This window comes from Athene cunicularia (assembly GCF_003259725.1).
Source record: "Athene cunicularia isolate RWA chromosome 21 unlocalized genomic scaffold, athCun1 chr21_part1, whole genome shotgun sequence".
NCBI lineage: Eukaryota > Metazoa > Chordata > Aves > Strigiformes > Strigidae > Athene > Athene cunicularia.
The window spans coordinates 1,082,651-1,109,899 of record NW_020799127.1 but is presented as its reverse complement, the minus strand read 5'-3'; the positions used below and the strand labels follow the sequence as shown (position 1 = coordinate 1,109,899).

The following is a 27,249-nucleotide window of genomic DNA, read 5'->3' as shown; positions in this document are numbered from 1 at the left end:
TGGATGAGCTTTAAGATCCCTTCCAACCCAAACCAGTCTATGGTTCCAGGATTCTATGGTTTTGCTTGCTGAAAAGCGCCACTTAGCTATAGGCTAAAAGCACAACCCAGGCAATGCTCAGAAGGGGACACTGTGGAGGTAGATGTGTGAGTATATATTTCCCCAGCATTGCTAAAGAAGGCAGAAGAAAAATCCTGGCTCTTGATCTTTAATGGAGTATTAGCACCAAGTTCCAAGAGAGCAAAGTACAACAGCAAAAGTCACAGAGTTCATGACTAAATGCTTTTTCCAAGTTATTTTATCGCATTCCAAGTATCAATGCCTGCCGTTACACTACCTGAGCCAGTCAAACAGCTGCACCAGCAACGAGAATCATAACGTGCAACTTCTCGAGGCTTGGAAATGATCCAGAATCATTCACTGTGGCAAGATTTATGGCACCCTTGTGTTCATCAGAGAAAAGTGTGGGTCAAATCACAGAACCTCATCCTCTGTCCCCATCAGGATCCTTCCCCAGGGAGAAATCATCTCTTTTTTTTGGCTGATCTAGATCAGCAGGTGTGTGCACGCAGCCTCTGCCAGCTCAACGGAAACCAGCATTACAGAGAGCATCATCAAACTTTCCACATCCCCTCCCCAAGAAAATCAGTGTCTCTTACACAACTCCTAAGACAACCTTGAAAAGACTTGTCATGTCAATTGTGCAGCAGACTGTGCTCAGAAGTGACTACATATCATGATGGATATCAAAAAAACGCAGTTAGAGAGGGGAGAAAGAAGCAAAGGCAACATAAAAGACAAGGAAATCATTCACATAAACAGCCCCATTGGTCAGTTGAGTGTGTACTCATCACCAAGACGTCTCCTTGAACATCGCTTCTTGTGGAGAAAAAGAGGTTATTTTGCAATAGCTGTGGTACTTCAAACAATGCCAGCTTTTATCTCCCTACACTTACAAGTGCACACACTATTCCAACCAAGGCCAGAGCCATCCAAAACCCTCTGATCTCCAGCAGCACCCAAGTCAATACAGACAATTGACAAGGGAGACAGGGACACTAATAATATCCCAGGTTAGTGTGAGTGTTCAACTGTCCTCTTCAGAAATTAAAACACACAAATAAGCTAGAATCCACTTTGCTTGTGGAATAAAAAACAAGGGGATGCAGGTATTTAAAAGAAAAAAGCTTCCTGACTTAGCTAACACCTTGTGGCCTTAGGTTCAGCATATGTCTACTCAATACCTGATGCTGACGGTCATAAAAAAAAAAGCCATGCTTAACTTGCTGAAAAACTTTCCACTGAATGCCATATTCAGATTTCACCTTTTCACTGTTTAAATTTTGTACATTGAAGCCTCTTGGAAAATGAGAACAGCCTGATTGATTAAGTCTCCTTCACACAAGCCAGCAACACAGACCTCATGTGTTATTATAACATGATGGCCGATACTTAAAAAAAGAATAAAAATCATGAAAACACTTCTTGGGTTTTGTTCCAGTGAGGAAAAAACCCACTCAAGTTAAATTTTGAACCTAGAAGATTAGTCTGAGTCTTTCAAGAGTCCTTCCTTTGGATCTCTAAAGAAACACTGCTGCCCAAACCTTTGCAGGGACCAACATCAGAGCGACAGGAGAGATGCTGTCAGCACTATGAAGACTCAATGGCCATCCAAGCTCCACGATCCCAACTGTTCCCCTTCCTTAAAATGGACAAAATTTTAACGTTGAATTAATGACTGTTCGGACAGGACCTGCTCTGCATCTGCCGACTGCCTGCAGCAAGCCCCAGCCAGATCTCCTTCTCCCAGGCCAGCGCTAAGGCAGAGCAGAAACAATTTTACAATATTGCACTATTTTGTAGCAAGCACATCGGTCTGCCCTCACCAAACAGGCTGAGAAACTGTTCTAAAAACTTCCAATTTTGTTATATATTCAATGTTTGAATGCCAGACACGACAAAAACCTTGCATTATAGGATTAGGCACAGAAAAGACCGTCACTGACCTTCACAACACCTCTGCCTGTTAAAGCCTGGCAGGTGTAAAACAGGACGCCTACAACCAGCTCTGGATTGAGAGAACAGAGATGAGGATCTGGCACCACTGGTTCCCAAGATGGTGCTCGCTCAGCCTACATTTTTTTAAAAAAAAAAAAAAAAAGTGCAAGAATTTATTTTCAGGGGCTAAGGCTTGTCTTCAATTTGCAGACTTGCCAGCTTGCACACAAGTGGTACGGTCTGATAAAATAAAGAGGTTTTTAACAACAAAATCAAATGTAAAACCCTGACTTCAGCAAAGCAACAGGAAGATTTGCCACAGAGTTGAACATCGCCAAGGCACCACTCCTAGACTTTATCCCGAGGATCTTACATTCATTCCTGACTTTTGAAAAACACCGACAGAAAGCTGAAATCTGGGAGAGGAGGATTAGAAACACATTGCAAGACAGAACAAAAACTCGTAAATTTTCTGCATGCCACCATCACAGCACCCTACCCTCACCCCATAACCATCTTCTGATAAAGGAGGATGGGGCGGAGGCACAGTTTTAAGCTGCCAGCCTTTTGTCACAGCTGAGATTTTCAATCTCGAGGCAGTTTTGACAATTAATTGAAGCAATCACTGCTTCAGAAGGGATTGTTCCTGAGTTTGGAAAAACTGTTTCATCCTCGAGAAGGTTGGGATTTATTTTCTTATTTTAGAACTTATATAAGCCAGGAGGAAATAATCTTCTTTAAGCAGAGTAACCTCTCTTTTTGCACCCAGGAAGAGCTGCCTAAAGGAATGAGAAGTTTAGATGGATTTTCAGAGTTTGGGGCAGCTGTTGAAGATCAGATCACTTCTGGAAAGCAATGATTCCCATCAGATTAGAAAGAAACCTTTTGGGTCTTTTTTTGCCAAATGATTTAACCTGGACATGATACTGATAGGGACAAAAATGCCATAAATTCCAGTAAGTCTTAATGAGATGTAACGGTCGGAGAGAGCAATTATTTCCACATCTAACTGTTGGCATCTACAGACTGACTCTCCGCAAAGAGCTGGGCCTGTGGAAAGGTTACTGCTTCCCTGCCAGCCTCCTAGAGCTTGTTTCTGCCCACATGGTGGAAGTGACTCCCCTCTTTCCCCTTACATCTGCCAAACAAGTCCATCCTGGAGTAAGAGTTGCTGTTATTTAGAAGTGAGCCAGGGTGACTGCAGAAGTTCATCAGCGGACTCTTTGTTAGTGAAGATCTTCTAGAAGCGGGTTAAGAGTGAAAGCATGGGAGGCTCCACCATGGGATGTGAATGGGTCACAGCAGGCAGGTGGGAAGTGACACCTCATTCAGCAGCACCACCTCATCCCCGTCCACAGCAAACCATCCTCCAGGGCACTCCTCCTCTTTCACTACGCAGATTATTTTGGTACCAGAGCGCCGCACAACCTGCGATGCGACTCAAACCACACAAACGTTGCCCTCCCACTGCCCCCACCACACAGAGTAAAGTTTAAGCCTTAAAGTATAACTCATCCTGGCTCTAACGAAGCACTTAATTAACCACAGTGCAAGGAAACGAGGATATGCTGAATAATTCAGGCAGCTCTTTCATGTTACTATTCTGGCATGCTTAGATCCAATTCAGGAGGATCCTGTGCCCTCCCTCCTCCTCCTCCCCCTACATCCTTGCCACCCACGTCACTCTCTTCAGCTGCATCGATTCAACTATTTGTGCAGCCATGCTCTGAAATGATCCAGGAGGGTGGGAAGGGAGAGTGGGGGGGAGTGGTGGTGGAAAAGCAAAGCTAAACTCAAACCTCACGCTGTTTTCAGAGATCCTTCCATTACTGCAGGGAGAAAAGACAAGGCGGGTGATGAAGCAGAGAGCAGGAGCAAAGGGAACCTCTTAAATCACATCTGCAAACGGCAGGTTAGTAAAGTGGAACTACAGTCTCCGCTTTTCACACTTGTGTCAGGCTGAACAACTCTTCACAGCTCTCCCTCCTCCATCAGCATCGTGCCAAAAACCAGGAGAAGGACAGCAGTCAGCGGGTAGCACTGACTCTGGATTCTCTTCATGGCTGTTTAGAGCTCATTAACTCATGAAATATATATTTAAAAATCCACGTAAGTGAGATACTTCTGGCAGATTAATAAAAGCAGGCACAGATGCAATGGGAGTTCCACCTAGTCCCCATCTGGCTGCAGCAGTGATTACAAGCTGGGGAATTTCAGGAGCTATTAAAGACCCAGTGGGAGAAGGCAGGCAAAGGCAGTAATGCCGGTTGGAAACAAAACAGAATTTTGTCTTGAAACCAGAAGTCTCCCTAAAAGGAGGAGGATATCTATTAATTAGACAGCCACAGCCACGCTCTGAGAAGAGGGAGAATATGTGACTTCTCTGTGAAGCCATTAAAGAAAAAAATCCAGACCAGGGCTGCCTGTCAGCTGGAGCATTCAGAGGCACTAACAAATGCAGAGTTAAATAAAAGTCAGGAGGAATTGCTTGCAGAAATCTCCCCCTTGTATCATCACACTTCTCTGCTTGCTCTAATCAAAACTGAAATACTGTAAGATTTTTTGTGTGCTTTTATAGCAACGAACAACCTGGAAACATGTAGTAAAATAGTCTCTTACAGCAAGAATTTGTACAGGTTTTTGTGCTCTGTTCCTGCTTCCAAGATTGCAGGGGGAAAGAAAAAGACACTATTACATTTTATTCCAAAATGGATTCATTTTCCCCCTCATACAGTGATTCTCACCTAAGCTCATTTTCAGCAACTAGCAACCATTTTATCCTGAGCATGCACTGATGGCCTCTTTCTTCACTTCCAGCTGACAGTAACGAGTAAGCACCTTCTCACATGAATAAAAATATCTGCAGGTACCCAAGGGTGCACACACAAATGCGTTACACAAAAAACATTCCAGAACTAATGATTTTTATCCCAGCACAGAAACGGAGCAAGTCTCCCACCAGCTATCCCCAGGGTTATATAATTCCAATCCGTGTCCCCGCTTGTACCAAAATTGTGTATTAAACGACTGAAAAAATATAAGATAAAACCATCAAGCAAGATTACAGAAGGGCAAGAAACCGCATCTAATTCAAGCACTTCTTTCAGGTTTTTGGTGCAAGGCATTTTTAAAAACCCTCTGAATAGGGAGGTAATTTGATGGCAGAGAGCTGTTACAAGAACGTGTTTCTCCGCTGCAGCCTCCTCTCTATTTAACATGCAATTAAAATGCAGGAGGTGAACATCCTAAGAGCAGCAGCACCTAATTTAGCAGGTTCGGAAACCGCAAGGGCTTGCTTAAAAGGCTAAAAGGGAAAAGCTACGCCAGTCACAGCAGCTTGCTGAAACTTCCCCTAGCATCACCCCATCCTTTGCAGCTCCGCCGTCCTCCGCTCGCAGGGCGAAGCCTTTTGTTCGCCGCGCTCCATCCTACCTGGCAGCGAGCTCCCGGGGAGCTCCGTTAGCGAGCCAGCTCACGCGTCAGGTCTTCTCCACCCTCCGCCAGCCACGAAGCCCAGGGCCGTGTCCGTGCCACCCGGGGATGACTTCTTAGCTCCTGCCTGCCTCTCGCCCTCGCAAGCAGAGCTCTCGCAGCACGCTTGTGGTCTTAAAGAGGTAGTGCAATGGGGGGTCTTAGCAATACCTCAGTGGGGTTTTGTACCAAGCGCTTCCCATGCTGCAGAAATCTCTCTGCTTCCCAAATTTTTCTGCTGTGTACACAGCGGGGAAAGGACTGAAGGTAGCATCATGCTCCTCTTAGCATTTTGTATGGACAAAAATCAAACCAGGCTTACAAGAGAAAGCATAAGGTAAAAAAATAAACTCACCTACAGCACCTCGTGTTTTAGAAATCTGCATTGCAATGCATGAAGAGCTTGAAAGCTTCAATGCTGTCTATCAGAAGGAGAATTAAATCGCAGCACAAACTCCTCAGCAAGAAATTTTGCAACTTGTTTCCCTCGGCTTTCCGCTCGCTACCCTCAAACACAGCAACACACATCACAGCGAACCTGTTTATTTAGCAAGTACCTTGTGAATCAATTCTCCCTTCAAAATAAATTCCTCTTTTGACAGGCCACATTTCAGAAGCCTGGGGAAGGAAAGCAGGTAAAACAAACTACAGCCTTTAAAACAAAACAAAAAACGCACACACACACAAAACCAATCTCCACCAAGTGACATGCCACATGGGGAAAAAAAATATATATAAGATCAAAACAGTGCCATCCACTCTCTGCATGCTGAAATGCTTACTACAAACAAACTTCATCCAAGGGAAAAAAAAAAAAAAAAAGGTCAAGTTACAAAACAAACTCCCCCAAACTTAGGAAAAAGCAGGATTACTGTTGCCTGTGCGACCATAATTCAATCCCCCTGTGTATACACAGAATCAAGCCCTTAATTACAGAGGCACATGCTGGTTTTCCCAAGTGTCCCTATTGTCTCCACTTTTTCAACTGTCTTACAGGAATCTGGCACCTTATACCCTTCATAGCTAAGCAGCTCTTGTTAATAAGAGGTCAGAGATAATTAATTACAGAAATCAAGACCAATGTAATTCAAGGACTTTGGAAAAATGTTTAAAGACTTAAGAAGAACCTAATAAAATGCCAACCTGCTGCTCAGCCCTCTCCGACCTTTCCACTGCCTATATCCAATGGCACATCCCAGCCCCAGGAACTGCCCAGACGTGTAACATCTCCCATCCTTGCAAAGATTATTTCTTTTAGGGTGGGTTTGGGATTTTTTTTTTTTTTTTCCATTTGTTCAGGGGGTTGGTTTTTTTTTTTTTTGCTAGCGGATTCCTGCCAAGGGGGCCATGCCTTTTGCTGGAACCTCGAAGGAATGAGCCGGCCCTCTGTATTAAAACAGCGGGTTTAGTTCACTTTTCTTGGATGGGTGCAACTGGTCTTGTGCAATTTGATTAGATGTCAAAATAAAGTATGATTCAGAGTCCTGACTGTACTACAGGTCAAAATGAAATGGGGGATTGTTGTTTCAATGTTTGGTGTTTATTGTTATCATAGCAAGGAAAATTAAATACAACTTTTTGCTGGCATAAGCACTCAGAAATATGGTCAAAGTCAAGAGCTGCAGGTGAAGAATTCCTTAGAAGGCCGTATCAGCTTTACACCAATACTTAATTCTGATACTAAGGACACATTTCTGTCTAGTCAAATGCTTTAAAAATAAAGTAACACAATAAAAGGTGTTTGTAAAGTGGCAAAAATAGGGTTTATGGTTTAAAATTACCAAGGTATGTAACAGAGCAGTACATCATCATGTCCCTATTCCTGTAAATAGATGCAAACCATACTTCCAAGATTCACCAGCTTCTGTAACGACATACCCAGAAGGATCTTATGGCACAAGCCATTATTACACTTGTTTCAATATTTTATGGCCTAATATAAGACTCCTTTACTGCAACATGTGTAGTCAATGTTCACCACCGAATTGGCATTTGTCAAACATAAATTTTAAGTGGATCAATGAAGTGTTTGTGCAAACTACCTTTTTAATCCTTCATGTTATTTTGTGTATTAAGCAGTAACAGCGAATTCTCTTTAAGTTCTCATTTATGGGTTGTTTTATGCTTGTAACAAATACCTTAAATAAGGTATTTAGCTTTTGCTTTTGTACCAGAGATGCACCTACATAAATACTATTGATGTTTCACACAGTCTCACTGGCTCCTTTATCAACTGCAACTGCCTCGTTCGAAATTACTGTCTGCAGGACTTTCCTTGCTCCCCGTTCGAACTATTTGATGATAACTGAAGGTGATAAGGCTTGTCCATCCCTCTGTCATTTAAGCACTCTCTCATTAAAGTATCATCTCCCAAGCTTTGTCCAGATCCAACTGTTACAAGCAGTGAGGCTTTTGCTACTTATCCCAGCTTATGCCATACTCTAAACAAATACTCTCCCCATAATCAAACTTTTCTTGAAATTCATCTTAAGCTTTTTACCTAATTACATAACATTAATCTCAGTACTAGCTTTCAAATAATCCCAAACACTTCCTTTCCCTTCTGTCTGCCACATAATGTCACCCGACCAGCGCTTGCACTGAACTGAATAGGAACAGGGCAGCAGCAAGAGCTTTCAAAAGAAAAAGGACACACAAATCCCGATGAACCTCAATGGCTGTCGGAAGACAAGCTTTCCAAGGCTCCTCTAAAAACTGCAGCTTGAAAGGAAAATGTGACCCTCAAATGCTTACTGAAAAGCATGATTTCCCTCTCCTTCCCCCAACATCACCTCTGTTGGGACCCAGCATTCCCCAGCTACTCAGATTTCTCCTCCTCTTCCTTCGTGAGTGAGTCCTGACACGTTTCGGAGGCACTCTGGATGTTGCTCTGTATCTGCAGATGCTGGTGTTTGCATTTACACATCCGACCCCATCGCCGAACTCCAGGGTGGCACAGGACCTGACGCACAACCCAGCACTTCTTTCCAACTAAAGATGCTAAAGCTTCACTGCAGCAGCCACAGTCAAAGTGCACGTTCTATTTATACCCGAGCACATCTCCCAACCCTCCAACTTACATGCTTTTTTAAAAATACCCATTCCTCAAAATAGCTATTTCCACAGTCTTTCTTCCTATGTACATCCACGCCACAGCATGTTTTTGCTCCTCGCTCACCTTCTTGACATGCAGGTAACAAACTGTACTGCATTTTTTGCATCAGCAATGCCTTCACAACCAAGGCAGGAATTTGAGATACTACTTCCCATCTGGCTAATCATTAATGATGATAAATGAGACCAGGCCTTTCATCAATCTCTGATGCATACCACACATCATTGCTGCGTCCTACAACACTTTGCTACTTAGCACCATCATTTTCTTTTAGTTTTTGGTCCACACATGATATGTCTCATAGTCAAGCCAAATGGGAATGCCAAAGTTAAGGCTGGGGTTAGAGAAGAAGATAACAGAATAACCCCACACCTCTTTGTTGCAAATTAGCCGTATTTCCAGCATCTCATTCATTCCCTAATGCTTTCAAATAAAAATCAGCAATATTAAGAGCACTGGCTGTAGGCAGCTGCAATAGTTACACCTGCAGACAAGCACCTAATTATCTAGAGCTCATTACTTTCAGGCTTAGTTTTGCATTGCTAAATTAAAAAGAACTGAAGACAGCTCACCAGCACGTAAATCATCCCCAGACCTCGCCTCACCCTGATGCATTTCATCCAGCCTGCAAGCCGTCAGGAGTGAGTTATCAGGGGAGCTGTCAGCCAGTATACCAGATCAGTGCAAATGCGACAAAAACCCAATCAATTATTTTGCCCAATACAAATGCGTTTCTAAGGGCAACCTGATTTTGTTACTTCATCTCTGTCTTCCTCAAGTGCAGCCCCAGCATCAATGCAAATCATCTATTTTCAGTGTAGACCTGGAGAGGTTGTCTGGGGTGGGAGAAACTGTCTAAACCTGCTGGGATTTTCCTTGAAGCGTCGTGTTTGTGGGTGGGAAGACGGGTCTGGAAGCGACGGACCGAATATTTCTGTAACTGGGAACTTTGTCCTATGTGTATTTTTAACGGCAGCATCTCCAAGAAGTGGGTTTTCAAACCACAGCCTGAAAAGGTTAAATCCAGGTTTAGACCAACATGCAAAGTATTAGTAATTAAAAAACAAACCCACAAAGGCACCCTGGATCACGTCTGTGCCAGCTCAGGTAACAGGTAACGCAAGGTGAACAAGGTGCCAGGAAAGCATCTCTTGCTCAGCTACAGCAATCTTCTCACTAGCTGACTTGTTTTAGCTTAATAGTCCTCTTTTCTCCATAAAACACCAGCCGCTTCCATATTTTTTAAATTCATACTTCATTCTTACAATATATGGACTCTTCTGAGAGATGGAAAAGTCAATAGATTTCATCAGCTCCCTTCAGATGGAAAGTCATGGTATTACCTCTCCAGAGAGGCAATGGCATCATGGTGAATATGCCGATGTAGTCTTAAAATTCCATTTAATTTTAGGAGGGTTATTTATGATTGTACTTGTCCATGTTAATTACAAGTCCCATTATACTGCAGAAACCAGCTACGCTCAGGAACTTGAAACAGCCCCATTAGTCTTCAACAGTCCTGCCCCACCCAGCCACCCCTCCTACTGCTCAGAGTGATTTCTCATGGTCCTCTAGTCACAAGCCCAGCTGAGAGACCTTACAAAGAGCCCAAAAACATTAAGGTGGGAGAAAAGGCTCAACAGGGTGAGCCTTGGCGACCAGCACTAAAACTGGCTGAGCTCTGCAGAGTCTGCTGTGAGTTAGAGGACCATCGTGGGCCAACATCCCAAGGAGAGATGCCAGATGAAGCCTGCACTCCAAAATACACCAAATAAATGAGAAGCAGAGATGCATTACGCCAGCACTGTGCACGCCCAGTCAGCTCTGAACAGCTTAGCTTCAAAATCAAAGCCCAAAAGTCCCCAGCAGGGTGATGCCACGAAGCTGGGCTCATGCCATGTGATACTGAGCTAACTATCTCTTAATATTACATGAAATTGCTACAGATCTCACCTGCCGGGGCTGTGGGGCTGTGCTGCTCTAATCAATTATTAAGCTTTCCTTTGCTTTCTGCCCAAGTATAGAGTGCAAGGTGTGGGAATGATGGGTTTAAGTGGTTCTGCTCTTTACCTCTCTATATTAAAGGCAAACCTGGCTTTTTGTTTGTCACACCTTAAGATCTACCCCAAGACATAATTTCCTTATTTCTTTAAACATGTATGAACTGATCAATATATGTGGCCACAGGAATCAGAGTGTATTTGTAAGCATCCTACAATGTGTACCTTTATAGATGATTCATACGTACATAAAAACAGGGGAAGAGAACCTACACCTCCCCATTGTCGTTTCAGCAGGAGCTGCAAGGCCCCAGCCACGTGCTGCGAATAAATCACACCAGATGCGACCTGGCTAAGATGTCAAGCTGCTACCAAAAATGGGGCTACGTGCTTGGGAAACCCATCTCCAGCTGTCTAGGCGGCCAGGCAACTGCAAAAGTTCTGTGGGTCAAGAAACCACTGAGGTTACCAGAAGAATACCAGGACAAGGATGGGTAAAGCTTTTAAAATAAGCTTTTAAATTGTACTCCCCCCATGACACAGCAACTCCACACATGAACTCTCAACACTTACTTCCCAATGTTCAGTTCCTCCTCTCAAACTTTTCATTTTGCCTTTTAAAAATCCAAATCCAGCACTAGGTTCCTTCCAGGGGAGGAACTGATTTGGAAAGAAAGTAACTCAGGTGGCTGGATGCTCTCAGAGCTATTCCTAACCAGTCCCCAACCTGACAGAGAGGACAGGGAAGACTGTGCTCTCAAGGCTCCTTGGGGCGAAGGAAGTCACAGATAGCATCTACAAGAAGTCAGGTGGCATCAAAGGATAATTCCTGTCATGAACACACAATCCAACTAGCAGACGCCTGCAGGCAGAAGGACACACAATAAGAAGAGGTGCAATATTAAGCTGTCACCCGGCAGCAGCACTGCCAGAGGTGGGGGGCCTGGCTTCTCTCTGTCGCGTGCCCCGTGCCAGTGCCAGCCCATTCACTGCTGCTCGGTCAACCACACCGGGGAGCAGATTTGGATTAAAATGAACCTTTTCTTCCAAACTTTGTTCACCACCCAGCCATGCTGACAACTATGTCAGCCCAAAGCACAGGACCAAGCAGGAAGAGACTGATGCGGAGGCTGCACCATAAAATGTTCTTCCTATAGTCTCCCTAAGCACATCCCTGGCATACGACTTAAGCTGCAGGGACGTATTAACCCCAGAGGCAGCTGCTGAGGCTGACCTAAACATAACATAGTGATCCGAACATTATTATCACTTTAAACCGCTGCATAAAATGTTTTTTCCAGATGGTTGGTGGGGTTTTTTTGCACTCCCAAATGAGAATGCAAGCGGATCCCCCTTAAGAAATCATTTTCCTGTAAGAGATGGTAATAGTCTAGACCTTCAGTAACTGAATTCACAGCATGACAGCCATCAGAGTTTTACAAATCATAAAAGCCTTGGAAGATTTATTCAAAGGAGGGAAGTTTGGCAGTGCTGGGAAAGGAGGAGCAGGTACCCCCACTACGGAAACAATGCTCTAGTTAACGCTCCAACTTGAGGCCATGAGAGGACTTCATCGAGACATCACCCGAAATGAAGATGGTCTAGGTATTTCAGATCCAGCTCACACTGCATAGCTGGGGAGACAGGGCACCAAACTGGGAAGCAATAGTTTTGACTCCAGCTGTGCTGCAAAGCTGTGAGGTGACTGCAGATGAGACAGCCAAGATCATCATGTGGGTTGGGAAGTGTTTTCTTTGGGTTAAAGATGCTGTTCCCCACACCCATGAGCATCTCTTCTAGTAGCACAATCCATTTTGAAAGCATCAGCTCACTTGGCTTAAAACACGAGGGATGTAAAGGCCTCAGTAAGATAAAGGTAATAACTAACCGCTTTTAGTTTTTTCCTTCTCAATTACAGAAAAGCCATCCTTCATTTGCACTCATCACCCTAGGAGCCTGTCCCTGCTAACCGGCAGACTTGAACACACCATCAGCTGACAATCTGGAAGCTACAAACACAGATACAAAATGTAAAAACCACCAAAACGAGGTAAGTAATAGGCTTTTAGATGACCAGAGACAGTGATATGTCTCCCAAAATTATTTTTGTAGCTTGGCAGCAGCTATTAAATCACCTTCTGTGCTCCAAGACAATCCAAACATCTGTGCATTCTCAAGAAGGCAGCAGGTCTTCAACTCCCAAAATGCTGGAGGGTCAGCAGTTTGTGGATTAGCTACTCCGGACACTAATATAACCCAAGAACTTGACTCAAACAGGAGAAGCCTTCATGATTTCTGATCAAGAGGCTCTTCCAGACATTCTCACACTCCAAAGTAATTAGCATTTTAGTGGCAGTTCACAAGCCTAAACAGCTCAGCTGTTTCTTTTAATTAGAAGATTTTATGCAGCTATTACACCCCTGCTATTCCCTGAAATGAGGCATAGCTCTGAAGCTCCCCTGTCACCCAAATACTTATTTTTGTGGCCCTGACAAAAATCAAACTACCTTTAGTGTCAGCCTGCAGGATGCCTACCTCTAGAACAAGACAGCTCACCCCTTTCAATATAATAGAAAAAAATCTGTCCAAGTAAAATATCAGCTTCTGTAACAGAAAAATTTATTGCACAAGGACTGAAATTAGTGGCTCTTGCTATTTTACATAGCTGTTACAATGCAGACCTCACACTTCCACTGTGCAAGAGACAATTCTGGATCAGAACCATAAACAGGAAGGAAAAAGCCCAAGTCCTTCATCCAGCAATTCCTCCATCAGTTCGTGTCTGGGTGGACAGGAAGGGGAAAGAAACAGAGACTTCAAAGGTGCTGGAGCTTGAAGTTCAAAAGATTATTTACCTCTTGCCTGCCACCTCCCCTGGAGCATCGCTTAGAGACCTTCTGGTAGCACTGTTAATTAAAGGGGCAAAAAGGAATAATTCCAGGTCACAGAGTAGATCCGGTATCAATGGGAAAAGGCAAAAAAACAAAAGCATTGCTCCCTGAGGGCACGGCACTTCCCCTGTTCCTCACCACAAGCACCTGGCTTTTACAGGTCAGGTTTCACGGGATCCCTAAACCAACCCAGCTGCTAAACAGTGGCCAGACACCCCCTTCTGCAAGGAGTAACAATCACAAGACTCCTCAGTGACCCAGCTCAGCCTGGTGATTCAACAGAAAACTATTTTTTTTTCTTGGCTGGGTGAAGTTTTCAGTCAATTCCATGAGCTGATTTAAATCACCAAATACTCACATGATCGTTACATCCCAGACAAGAGAGCTAGCGTGAAGACACAGCCCAGCGATGGCAGATCCACCCTTTCAGCTGCAGCTCACAGGCACATCTCTTCAATCCTAACGTGAAACTACATCCATCAAAGCACCTGCCTGCACCCAAGACATCAAAAAATTGAAATTTTGAAACAGAAGTCTGAGCCTTTCTCAGCTGAGGAAGAATACAGTCTTGCTCAGTGGCTCTTCCTCTTTCACATTTGAGTAGAGGAACTAGGCATGGCATGAAGTTGAGCTGCGTACACACCACGTTCTTTAAAGCTTCCTCATCTGTTTCCACACCTCTGCCAAACTGCTGCAGCCTATGTTGGAGCTGGGCACAACAGCCCCGAGGGGCCAAATGAATTTTGCAAGCTATGAGAAAGAAAGGAAGCAGAGCAACAGGCATGTTCACACCAGCTGAAGTCACAAGTACCTCTGTGATCCTCTATTATTTTTTTTTGTCCTTCATGTGAGATAGCAGGGAGGTAAATCTTGGTAGGATGCAGCTTATTCCTGACAGGGACTGAGTCTGTATAGGTGAAGGAGATCAGCAAGTGCTCTTTTACAGAGCAAATGGGCAAGAATGAATGCAGACACCCACAAGGACCATATGAGCTTCAAGGCAACATGAGCCAGCAAGCCCTAAGATGGACAGACAAAACCTGTCATGCATTTAACAAAAAAAAAAAAAAAAAAAAAAAAAAAAAGGAAACAAGTGGGAAAAGTGACACTTGCTCTGTGAACAGATTTCCACAGCTTCCCTTGAACACTGCAAGATTTGTTCTCTATGGTACTACCTGATTTGAAGCCTTAAAATTCTTTAATTAGTAATTCATTTCAGTGCCATTAGTTCATTAACACACTGAATTTTTCAGGAGATGTTTTACCTACCACCTTGAACATGCCAGTTCTTGTCTCCCTTCTGGGAACATGCTTTGGAGAGGGCACCCTCCCATCACGAGCTCTGTCCTGCAGTGCACAAACCCATATTTTGCTCCCATGCAGGTGCAAATCCTGCAACTACACCCCTACAAACACTCCCAGTAGCTTTAAAAAACAAAAAAACAAACCCTTAGCTGCTACAGTCCAGCCAAGCTGCAATGGATGTTTCGGATCAGGCTGTTCCTCCGCAGACCCCTGACCAAAGATGTGCCTATAAACACCACGTGCAACAAAACCCAAGTGGTGACGTACAGCTGCTTTGCCGTGGCTGTGCAGGCGTGGATTTAGAAGAACTTGAACATAAGACAAGGTTACTCACGGGTCAAGTTGCATTTCTACGTTATCTGCCAAACTGCAGGCAGCTATGCCGAAGAATTTTAAACTGTCCATTTTCTGGTTTAGGGATTAAGTGTTCTGGGAAAGGAGACTACTAGCATTGGGAGCTGGAGGTGAGGACAGACCACAGACAAGGTTTAGCTTGGGTGCTGATGAATTAATGCAGCGCTCCCTATCCCATTTAGTGCACTGTCAGGCACAGTTTTTATAGGAAAGTGATACTAAATGGAGCCTTGAGCATTAATTTACACACAGAGCATCTTCTTAATGGACATGACAAACAAAAGACAACAGTCAACACTGAAAAAAGTAAAATCAAAGTATCTATCATTGAAATCTACAGGGGTGGGGTCTCAAAATTCAATATATGAGCCATTCCCAGCTGGCACAAGGAGCTACAGGGCACATGTCTATGTAGGCAGTTACCTCCGGCCATCTGAGAACTTCAAAGGAGAAGGAGGTGAAGGGCGGAGACAGCCATCTGCGCTCAACAGAATGAAGTTCTTTAACAGAAATTCCTGAAGGTTTTAACCTACTGGACCTGGAGACAGAAGGCTGAAGTCCCATCTCTCATACCTGCAGAGGTACACCAGGAGATAACTGTAATTTAGCCTTCCTCCATACGAGGCTTCTGCCCAGAAGCTGCTGTACGTGGAACAGCACCTAACCTCTAGCTGCTAACAAGCTCATCTCTGACAAAAGCATATATATATATAATGTGCCTATATAATAAAAAGAGGTGACCAAGGGACAAGCCTTTTTAAAATAACTCCTAATGGCAAAGATATGGGGCTTCTACGCAGAAAGCTTCCTCTCTTTCATGTAGTACAGATTATTTCATACGAAGGTTCTCAAAGAAAGAGGCAATGCTGGTACTGGAGGACACCAGGTCTAAAACTCCTTGTTAAGAAAGCTCCAGCTCGTGCTACTTCAGTGCATGAAGTTATCTGGCACAGCTTGAGAAAGAATAATTTAGCAGCAGCTTGTGAAATTGGCTGCACTCTGTTCTAAATTTATGCAAGATATGGTGTATTATCTTGGATACCGGGCCCACATCTTCATTAGTTGAAGAGGTCCCTCGAGGCGGGAACCAGTTTTCAGGCCCAGGATCCCATGGTGCCGCCGGGCAGCTCCCCAGCACTCACACACGGCACGGCTCCCGGCGCCGAGCAGCCTCCAGCAAAGCTCCTCAGCCAGAGCAGGACCATTACACCAGGAGCCTCCTCATCAGGGCCGCAGGAACACGGGACAAAGATCACCGGCTTGGCGCAGGCAGAAGAAGTATTTTCAGGCATTCCTCCTTGTAGCAAGTAACTATCAATTGCTAGAGAGGTCACACACACAAGGATGTTTAGATCATGATTATGAACCTCCACACTGGAGACTGTCTTATGAGAAGACATTAAAGCCTCTTTTAATTCAGGAACAATTAAAGCATCCCCACGTTGCACAGTGAAAATATGGAGTGATATAGATTTTTAAGCAGATTTAACTTTAAGCAATTTTTCATGGATGCCCGAAGCACTGCATGTGGCTTTCAAACAGTTATCACATAAAGAGCTCTCGTTCCATAATCTTCCATAATGCTTTAAGATGAGAAGTATCCCGCCCTCCCTGTTCCTCCCTAGTCATTTCACTCTTCATCCTTCTCTATTTTCACAGCAAATAAAAAGATTACAATGCACTACAATTTTTCTCGGCAAATAATGTTATTTGATGGCACAAGAACTGAAAACTGTAATAACCACTTACGCAACCAAGTGATTTTAACATAAACCAAGAGTTTCTGAGGTCAGCTCTTACCTGCGCAGCACAGACAGAGCCTTTATTTTTCAAGTGAGGAAAAGCTATGCTGAATCAGAAAGCAGCATAAAGAAAACATATTTCAAGTGCGGTTATGCTACCCTCTACCAGCAAACTAACTTTTAATTTCCCCAGATACTTCTGAAATATATCCTTAAATACTGTAACAGAAACAGCAATTCAGGAGCATTTTATAAGCTCTGCATTCAAGTTTGAACAAAGTCCTATCCAGGCATCTGCCACATCTAATAAAAGGGATGGGTTTATAACTTTTCCACCTATGACTAAAAACCAATATTCCTTTAAAAAAAAATTAAATAGGGGCTAATCATGAATACCTGCAGCACTTTGATACCAATTCTGCCAGCAACAAGTCTTACTAACCATATCCTCAGTTTGATGTACAACCCTGTACCTGTTTTCTAACATCAGCTGCTGTTTTCTGTGATTGGTGCCAAAGATGGGCACAGCCAGGCTCGCACCCCCATACATCCCAACCCAAATGAATCACCCAATCTTTAGCGACAAATGACCAGAATGCCAAAAAGAAAAAAAAAAAGCAAGCTACCTTGAAGCTAGGAAAATCCTGCATATAATCCAAAGTGCTCTGGTTAAGTCTGTCTTTCAAAAAGTAATTTTCAAGGACCAGCAGACCGTGGTTTTGCAAAATTTAAGATGCAGAGATAACTGCGTTTTCCTCAAGAAAACAGAGAAAACAGGTTTCGTAAAATCCAAAAGCATTCAAGTACAGAATAACTAACAAAGCCCTTCAGAGACCATCTCAGCTAATTAAAGCATACAGGTATCCAAGCTGAGCTAAACTGTTCACAACTTTTCACATGCATTCACTAAATGGATTAATTGAAGATATAGCTAATGATAGAATAATTTATAGTAAAAACACATGTGATTTCAAGATTTACTTAATAACGTCCACACCCAAATGCTTCTAAAACACACATGCTACCTGTGGATATGTGTAAGGTTCCTTAGGCACCCAGCACGGGGTCAGAGGTTGTTGGAGAAGCTGCTTCTCCAATTAAGTGAAATACTAAGCATGATGTCTTTTCATATTTTAAATATAATCAGAAGTGATTTTATATACATCCTGTGATGTGTTCCTCCATATTTTAAGAGCATATTGCCAGGAGAAAGTATTTTGCAAGGTCAGCTACTTCATCGGTCATCTTCACTTTTACACACCACCACCTTTCTTCCATTTCATACCACGTATTATTAGTATCTACCATATACCGATCACAAGCAACAGCACTCTTGAAGGGGAAACCCAGCTGGAAATCCCCAACAGGATCTCCAGACCTTGAATTCTGATTCATTTAATCAAACTTGCTATAGCTTGAAGTACTTGACCTTGTCTACCTAAAAAAGGCTTTTTCTTCTTGTTGTTTAGACGGACACTTATATTTGAGTTGACTTATACCAAACACGCTTAGAGATGCTTCTTAACACATCAAGGTGAACGGATACAAGGCCTTTTATAAAAATAAGAAACCAAAAACCTCTTGCTAGGACAAGTGAGGATGAATGCCCTGATAAAGAACAGGTTGTTTCCCAAAAGAGGTTACTCAGGTGGGTAAAATGTAATGCTCGGGAGTTGCCTGCAACACTGTGCACTATCTCCTAACAGAGCTGTGGGGAAAACCACATCACTCCTTTAAGGACCATCTTTGTCACAGGTTGTGTTAGCTGCTGCCATGGCACCTAAGGTGAAGACAACAGGTATAAAAACTGGCTGATAAATACAAAAGCAAATCCCCAAGGCAATCCATGGATGATCCTACTGATGGGAAGGAGTTACTTTCCACTGTTTCACTAGAAACTAAATTCCCTGTTATGGCACAGAAAACAGCCCTGAAAAATAGAAATCCTTTAGGACTTGTCTTCCTTGCTGAAGGGACTGGGGTAGTCAAGCTTTGACTGTTACTGCTGCTTCCAGGGGAAAAAAAAACAAACCGAAAACACCTCCACCTGAGGAAAGCCCCCACCCACTCAAAACAGAACCCAGGGGGCTCCCTCCTCTTCTGTTTTCATAAGCAAAAAGCCGGCAAACAGAGGAAAGGAGTCAGCACAGCTCTTTGGGTCATCCAGGGAGGCAGGCACTCTTTAGGACCCTCTGAGCGGCGCCGGGAATTTGAGATGTGCTGAGATATGGAAACACGCACAGCAAGGCCATTTACTGCCCGACAGGCGCAGAAATGGGGCCGTCGGCCAAGAGGAAAAAGAAACGTTACAACTACAGAACAGAGCTCAAGCAAAAAAAAGTTAACATTTCACCATGCAGTTTCTATTAAATATTACCTCAAAGCATTAGTTTTATTATGGACACACTTCAATTTCCACTCTGATTGTTTTAATTTCAGGTTACTTTACCTGGCGTTTACCTAATCTGTGACATTTTAAGGAGTCACCAAATACACAGTGAATGATCAGCTTTTCCCTGGTTTTGCTGCTACTGGGTCTATTACACTCTTGTTGCAGCAGGAGAGGTACTCTTACATTCATAAAAATTAGAAATAATAACAATCCATTTTTTCCTTTAGTGATGTTAATCCCCTTGGCTGCAGACGTCATCGGAGGAGCACTTGATTCTAAAAGAGAGTTTCTATTTCATGACGTCTTTTAAGAGTGTAGAAACCAGTTCACACGCTCAGAACAACAGACCTGTTATTACGTGTGTCTGTCTCTGACCCCAGATGATTCATACAAGAGCCGAGGTCTCATCTCGCCAGCACAGGACTGGAGGATATCTCCTCCTCTATTTCAAGCCAACACCTGAAGCACGGTGACTGACAGCAACCCCCCAACCTTATGGGCACATCTTCTCTAGAGCCTCCTGGAGATGAGGCAGGAGGAACAAGGCGTTTCTTAACTTCCTAAAACTGTCACAAGAACCATGAGAAACAAGGTTTGAAAGACAAGCTGAGCGAGCAGCTAAGTTTGTTCCTTTTAAATTTCAGCTACCGCCCTTTCTTCTCCTCCGTTGTGAACCAAGCACCACAGGCTTGGTTGAACACCACCAGGCAAACCACTGTCTCTGTGCTGGAGTAGAGCAACCCCAGCCCAGCCATCGCACCCTGCCCCAAGGCATGCTGCCTGCTTTTGAAGCCCGGTGATTTTTAACACTGCTCAGCCTCTAAGGGTGAAGCACATACACAGATTTGGGTGCAACCACGTGGAGCGCTGCAAAGCCTTGTCACCCCGTTTAAAAGATTCAGCCCTGAGCCCGGTGCTCGCACACTCTGCACAGCAAATAATTAGGCAGGCACTAATGATGTATCTGCTCATCCACACCAGCCAGCGGGGAGGAGCTCAGAAGAGCTGCCTGCCCGAGATTCTGCCCTCCCCTTGTTTTTTTGGGGCCTCCCCAATCACTGAATTAACTGGCTCACGACACAGCCTGCAACAGCTTCCGGGACTCACGCTCCTCAATAACTCCTTTGAGCAGGGACAGCTGACTTGCTCTTTCTTTGGAGAGATGTGGATGATGGTGAAGCATAAGAAACGGGCATTTATAAAATTTGGGAAGAGAGAGGAGAAATTTGGGGTTCTCATCACCCCAAAAGAGCTGCTGAAACCCAGCAGTTACTTAGTAAAAGGAGAAAACAACAGTGGCAGGTATCAAGCACCTGAATTTTGGTCCCCTACCCCACTCCCTGCAATGCTTTTGGCATGAGGCCATGCCAAACCATCTATATCCCTACAGAAAAAATTTCCATGTACCTATTTGCAAGCAGGTTCATATTTGCAAAGGAAAAAAACCTAACATAAACAGATCTCTAGAGGACAGATACCTGAAACAGAAGAGTCTGAATGAAAAGCAGTACTATGAGAATTAGTATGAGAATGTGAAAAAGCAAGCAAGTTTATATTTATTTCCCAGCGGAAGAGATGGAGCTGAAAACAGATAGGAGGGGAAAGTAAGGAAGAGAATGTGAAGACCTAAAAAAAGAGAGAGAGTTGATGAAATTCTTTCAAACGTTTTAAAACCCACGGGGCTACCCCAGCAGCTGGGTGCAAATGCGGCTGCTCTTAGCACAAGCCCCTCTGATAAAACAGAGGCAGCAGCTCATTTTGCCATTTTCTGACTCATCTCCTGCATCCTCTACTTGAGCCATGTCAGGGAAACAGAAAAGCTTTCTCCAATATTAGCCCAAATAGGAAGGCGACTATTGACCCAGCTTTAGCAGCTGCAGGCATTTTTTTATCACCGCATAAGTCAAATACACACATTTAATACGCTGGATTCTTCTGCTCAGGAGGCACTCCACAGGTGCTTTTGCCAGTTCAGCTAAGCCAGTATTAACATGCATGCAATTGGATTTTATGTTTTTGGAGTAGGAAAGGCTTAAGGGACTAAAACAGGGATTGTCCCATCCCTTGTCTGATGGAGCTGTCCCTGGTATAGTTCAGAGGGTCAAGACATGACACAAGTTTGGTCAAGACCCCTCCTAACTTGGCTACATCAATCCCCCTCCAGCCATCCCAGAGCTGCTTCCCACCTCCGCACCCCGACAACGCCCCCAATAATTAATTAACTGATTGGAGAGTCCCAGACTGATGGTTATGCATTATAAAAACCTCCCTTTACTCAAAACTAATCAAAACTGAGTCTGAGCACTGGTGTTTTAAGTCCGGAAGCACAGCCACGTCCATCTGAGCACAACACATGCCTGTGGAAATCGCCACAAATATGCAGCGCTCAGACATCAAAGACAGGAAAAGAAGTGCAGTAAAAAGGGCACCCAAGGTCAAAATGTACGCCAGGGCTTTTCAACTCAAGATTTTTATTATAATAAATCTTCCAGAAAGGTTTGCAGAGGAAGATGGCAGATTCCCCATCCCCAACAGAAAGAAAACCAAGCCCAGAAAACCTGAGGCCATAATAAAGTGATCAGGTGGATTTTTGCAACAAGTGATGCTGAAGCCTGTCGTCGTTTCAGTAGCTTTAGGGGCAGAGGGGATTAGAAGAGTGTACCTTGCTTCAATTAAAGCAAAATGTGCAAAAATCCAGCAGATTTGGTCCAAACCTAAGGTCTAAACCCTCTACCACCAAACGGAAAGGTGGCACGGCAGTGATACGATTTCACTTCCTGAAAACGTGAAGAAAACAACTCATTTTTACTTTGTTGGGAAAGTTTGGGAGTAAATTAAAACAAAATTAGCAGAAAGGACAATTTGAGTGTTGTCTCACGGACACATTCCATACTTTTTAAGTAAAGTGAAGGCCCCTAGGCCTTCAAATTCATTTTGCCTTTGATCCACAAGAGCCTAAATTTATTAGCCTTCTAGACACGCGGCAAGGCTCATCTCTTTGTACAGGAAATTGGAAGGAATTCAGACAAGGCTTTATTTAAAGTTCAGACTCCCTCTATTGGGCTACGCTGCCACACAGCGATTTTACCCCAGGCATTTACTTACAAAGCTAAAAAACACCCCAAAAACTAGAACCAGACCCTCTGACAAGAGCAACAGAATTAAGACAACACTTCCCAAGGCGTGAGGAGAGTTTGCATTGTGTGGCTGAACAGTCATGAAGTTTTCCCTGGCTAAAGTAATCTCTTCTGAGTAATTAATCAAATATTAAATTATTTTTTTTTTTTAGTTATACAGTGAAGGAAACCTTTCAAACGCAAAGCTAAATTTGAAATGACGGAGAGCTTCCTTCCCAAAAGCAACAACATGAACCAGATCCATGTTTTATTGAGTGGTCCCAAAGTATTTCAAGAGCTGGTTTATCCCGTTTAATGGGGTGGTGTCAAGAGGTAGGAGACAAGGGGAGAAGCACGGGTTCCTATTTTGCACCTGGGGGTATACACTGATCTAGAAAAAGCTACAAAAATGTTGTAGTAAAGCATCACTGAAAAGTATATGCTCAAAATGATCAAGTATACTGCAATCAGACAGATCCATGCCTCTCCAGATAGGTGGCAAAGAAATGCTGATCTAGCACATTCTCCTGTCTTACATCTTTGTATTGCTGTATCTATCCAGCATTGGTTTAATTTATTAAAAGACTATGGATCTTAAAACCTTCAAGTCCTTTGGAAAAAAAAAAAAAAAAGCGTATGCACATATGGTACTTTCTCAAAGTTAGGCAATCGCTCTTTACCAACTGCAAAGCACAAGATGGCTGGTGGGGAGTGATGAACAGTCATGTCTGGGGCTGCTTTTTCCAGCTTGAAACCGTGTGCTCAGCATCCATCTATTAAAAAGTTTAAGTCACCCTCCATTAGGGAAAAAAATAAGTCGTGCTCTCATGACAAGTATTTCTTTTGCCACTTGCTCAAGCCCCTCCATAGGGCTGAATGCCATTTTTCTCCCTGCTTGTCACACGTTCACTAGAGAGAGTTACATTATCTTTTAAAAGGTGCAGAAATACAGCCTCACTTATTGCTTTGAACCCCACAATTTACACTCCAGTCGAGGAGATGCTAGCTGAAGACGACGCAGCTTTACATGCTATTAAAAATCGGGTTTGAGTACTGAAAAGCCAGCTATTTCTGGAAAAAATGGTGCACCGAGGTGCTTCAATGCCTGAGGCGGCCTTTGTGGTCATCTCTCGATTGCGACAGTATTGCTGACACTATCTCATTTGCACAATCAGATTCGTCACTGTCCTGTTCTCCCAGTTTGTTTCACCCAACAGTACATTTGATTCTGGGGTGCACCCCCCCCCCCAAAATGACTGTCTGCACTTCATGATAAGGAACAATCATTCTACCTCAATCCTTACCCCTGGCAGCATTTACATGTTTTTCTGCATGCCTGCTATGCACCAGTGCTCTCCATCAGCTGCTTCCTAACATTTCATTTCCAGGAATTAATTCCCATACTGATGTTTCATAATGACTAGAGAGCACCTACCAGTCGCCTTCAGATTTACTAACATGGAATTGGAAAAAGCAGCTTTCCTTTTTGTCATCTCTACCTATTGGTAGGAGGAAACCCCCTTGCACATCCACTCATAAAAATAAGGTCGGTTTAGGATGATGCTGAATGAGTTTACAACTGTTGAACAATACTCTCCAACTCTATACTGCCACTTAGCAGAAACAGCTGTTTTAATAAGAGCTTACATCTTTAGCTGGCTAATGCAATAACAAAATTAAACAGGACAACATGGAGACTAATCCAACCGGGGTGGGGGAAAGCCATTTAGTATTCCCAAGCACTGGAACAAGCCATTTAGTCTCCGCATGCACGCAGCCTGCACAGGCGTTAACGCTGCACAACCACGTTCTGCTCATGCATGGATTTGCCAGGATCTGTTTACACGATCCACTTTTCCCCGCTAAAGGCATGAAAGAAAATACTCTGCAAAGAACGTAAGAGGCAACACGTTCTTTCCCCAGCTTTATGCAACTTTTCCTGCGAACTGAGCAAACAAAATGAATTCAGAAATATCAGTGCTGCTCCTGAAATGTATTAACAATGAGAGTGAGGGCTGCTGAAAGAGAAAGGGGGGACTGAAAGTATTAACAAAAGCCCACAGCACACTGGCTGTGGCTAAAGCTAGAGCCTGAAAGACTTCTTTGTCTTTCTGGTCAATGCAAGCCTATTCAACAGCCCGATATATAGCAGAAAGAAAGTGAGGGTGGGAGGAAGAAGAGTCCTGTCTCTTTAGGGGACGTCTCCTCAGCTGCCAAGCTGCGAGGCAGCGAGAGAGGGGACTCTCGCATGAACACAGAGCCGCTTTCCAAGCAGCCCGTAACCCTGGCATTGTCTATTAACAAACGCCGACTGAAAGGACATGCTCTGCTCGCGCCCAACCTTCCTCGACCAAGGGACACACATTCCAGGAACTGGACATCTAGTTCCCAAAGAGCCTCCAAGTGCAATATAAATAGTAAGCTATAGAAAATAAACCCCCGATTTCTGAAAGTCCGCTTGCTTTTCTGCGATCCCTCCCTCCCAACAATGAGCTATTGTTCCACTCCTGGTACTGAGGAAATGTTTGTGTTCCTTCTCCGGGTCCTTTACATTTAAAGATCTGCTCCTCATTTTGAGACAATTACCTTCCACAGTTCAAGAGAAAATACATTTTAAATATCAATTTCAATAAATAAAAGCAACACTCTCTTCCTCATTTTCTTAGTGTTACCATAAGAACCCAGCACTACTCAGTGGCTAAGCAAAGGTCAAAGGAGGAGGGTCGCAGTTGATGCCAGTGTGCCATTTAACATGGACACACACAACCACCAGGTTGAAACACAGAGCAACGAAGGGACTAATGCTTGCTGGGGGATATTTCTTTTCCCAGACGTTGAAAAATCTGGGAAACACAAAGCTCCTCACCTCGGCCACGCAGCCCCAAACACCAAGAGCATGTTCTCACATATCCACGAGGCTGGACCCTCCATATGGTTTAAGATGTGGCCATCACATACCTCCAGTGCCCTCTTGCAATCTGCACGTCCCAAGAAACAAAAATACTCTGCTGTAAAAACCAAAGGTGGCACAAGCACCTATGTCTAGGCTTGCTCCTCTCTCCCAAACTGGGCACTTGCATGCTGGAGCCTACAGCCAAGGAGCAAGGTTTGTAGTCGCCTCCCTTCCAAAGTCTTGACCACTGCAGAGCCAAGACTTTGATGCTGGCAGAACTGTTGCAAAGAACCTCACACATAACCAAACACGGGAAACACTTAAGCAAGAAAAAGTGCATTTGGTTTTTTAACATTTATTCTTCTAACCATAGGATGCAAGGGGACAGCATGGCAATCACCATGTGAACCTACTATAGAAGGGGGAGCTCTCACACGGCTCACACACAGGATGCACACAGGCTCACTCAAAGGAAACCTGAGCATGCAGACTCCATTTTCCTACAACAGCATTTACTTTAACCACAAGAAAGACAAAAGTTGGTAAAATCCCATCTTTTAACACCACCATTCTAACCTGTAATGCTGCATTTAAACACTTTACTTTCGGGGACTCCACATCTATTTTTGGAGTTGGCCAAGGGGCAAGAAATTTCTTTTTATAAAGAAGGAAACTAATCTATTTGCCTTAAAAACAAGGGCTTCTTAACTGCAATCACAGCAATAACTTCTGCAAGAACAGCTTGTAAAGATAAGAACTTTTTTTCCCTGTCTTGCAGCCCAACTAGAAGGGAGTAAAACTGCCGTAAGGACAGTTTTAATTAAATTTGATTGATAACCCATTACATAAGTATGCACAAAGCCACAGTTCACACAGGATGCTATTTCCTTTCAGGTTTTTCAATACAGAAAGGACTCCTTAACCGTTAAGATAAAGATCTTTTTAGAAGTGCTGATCTGTTGCTTCATTGGAAAATGGTGGAAGGTCTCATTAAAAATAACCAGCTGTGCAAAAAGTTACTGTTCTCCAGGCATCCCACATGCCTCCGAAGGGAGAATCCACTCGAACGGGTCACGCATGCAGCCCACTGCACCCGGAGCCGCAGCCGACCGTACACCTCGCAGCACAAAGAGGCATTTGAAACACACACACATGTTCCCGCCGCTCTCCCCTCCTCGACTGCAGGAGTATTTTTTGCCTCCTTTGTTTCTTTGCAGGTGGGGAATAGCGACGTCAAGCAGGCAGCTCGTAAAGCAGGGAAGAGGAACTTAAAAAACAAAACCCCTTGCACAGCAAACAGCAAAATATCTGTGGCCGCTGCAGAAGTGGGATTTTACAGCACGCTCTTGTATCAGGCCTTTTTTTTTTTTTTTTTCCAATGCCAGGGTGCTATATGCTCTCAGTCCAACTGTCCAATCACCAAAACACCCTCTAAAAAGACAAGAAAGAACAAAAGCAGCAAGCAAGAGCAACAAAAGAAAGTTACCCAACATAAATTCAGGTAATTCCTTGTACACTTGAAGCTCTAGCAAAGGCAGCAGCTGCTACAATACGCAAGCTTGAAACCAAAGGCTAAAGAAACATGGAAATAGAGAAGAAACAAAGAACACAGTCCATGAAACACCTATTTCTGATTGGCAATGACTTGGGCCTCAATTTGCAACTCTGGCATTTTAAACAGAGATGGTACATAAATCTGAAATTCTCTTTCACCTGCCTAACTGTAAGTTCGAGACTGCTGCGTTGATGATTAAGAACAAAACATAGCAGGGTAAGGTTTATTTATTTATATTCCTGAACACAGCAGGCATCAAGCAGCAACTTAAATAAAAACTCTTTACTCCAAAGCTTTAATGTTACCACCATAGATAGGAGAACATCAATAATGTCTGCATGAAAGTACACTGCTTTCAGGTAAATCAAGATGTAAATATTTGTTCTACTTAATCCTGCTTTGTACAGTCCAGAGGAC

The 27,249-nt window shown here is 43.6% G+C and overlaps 1 protein-coding gene across 6 annotated transcripts in view; it reads right to left on the bottom strand.

Annotated features, from left to right (window-relative positions):
- The window catches only part of EIF4G3 (eukaryotic translation initiation factor 4 gamma 3), a 120,691-nt gene extending 106,839 nt beyond the window's left edge, over nucleotides 1-13,852 (bottom strand). For 4 of the 6 annotated variants that reach the window (XM_026862644.1, XM_026862645.1, XM_026862646.1 and 1 more), the window contains exon 1: nucleotides 5,431-5,552. The gene's annotated coding sequence lies outside the window, so the exon portion shown is untranslated. Of the gene's footprint in view, nucleotides 1-5,430; nucleotides 5,553-13,833 lie in introns of those variants that run through there. The other 2 variants (XM_026862649.1, XM_026862648.1) reach the window with 2 other exon arrangements.
- Between the last annotated feature and the right edge of the window lie 13,397 nt (nucleotides 13,853-27,249).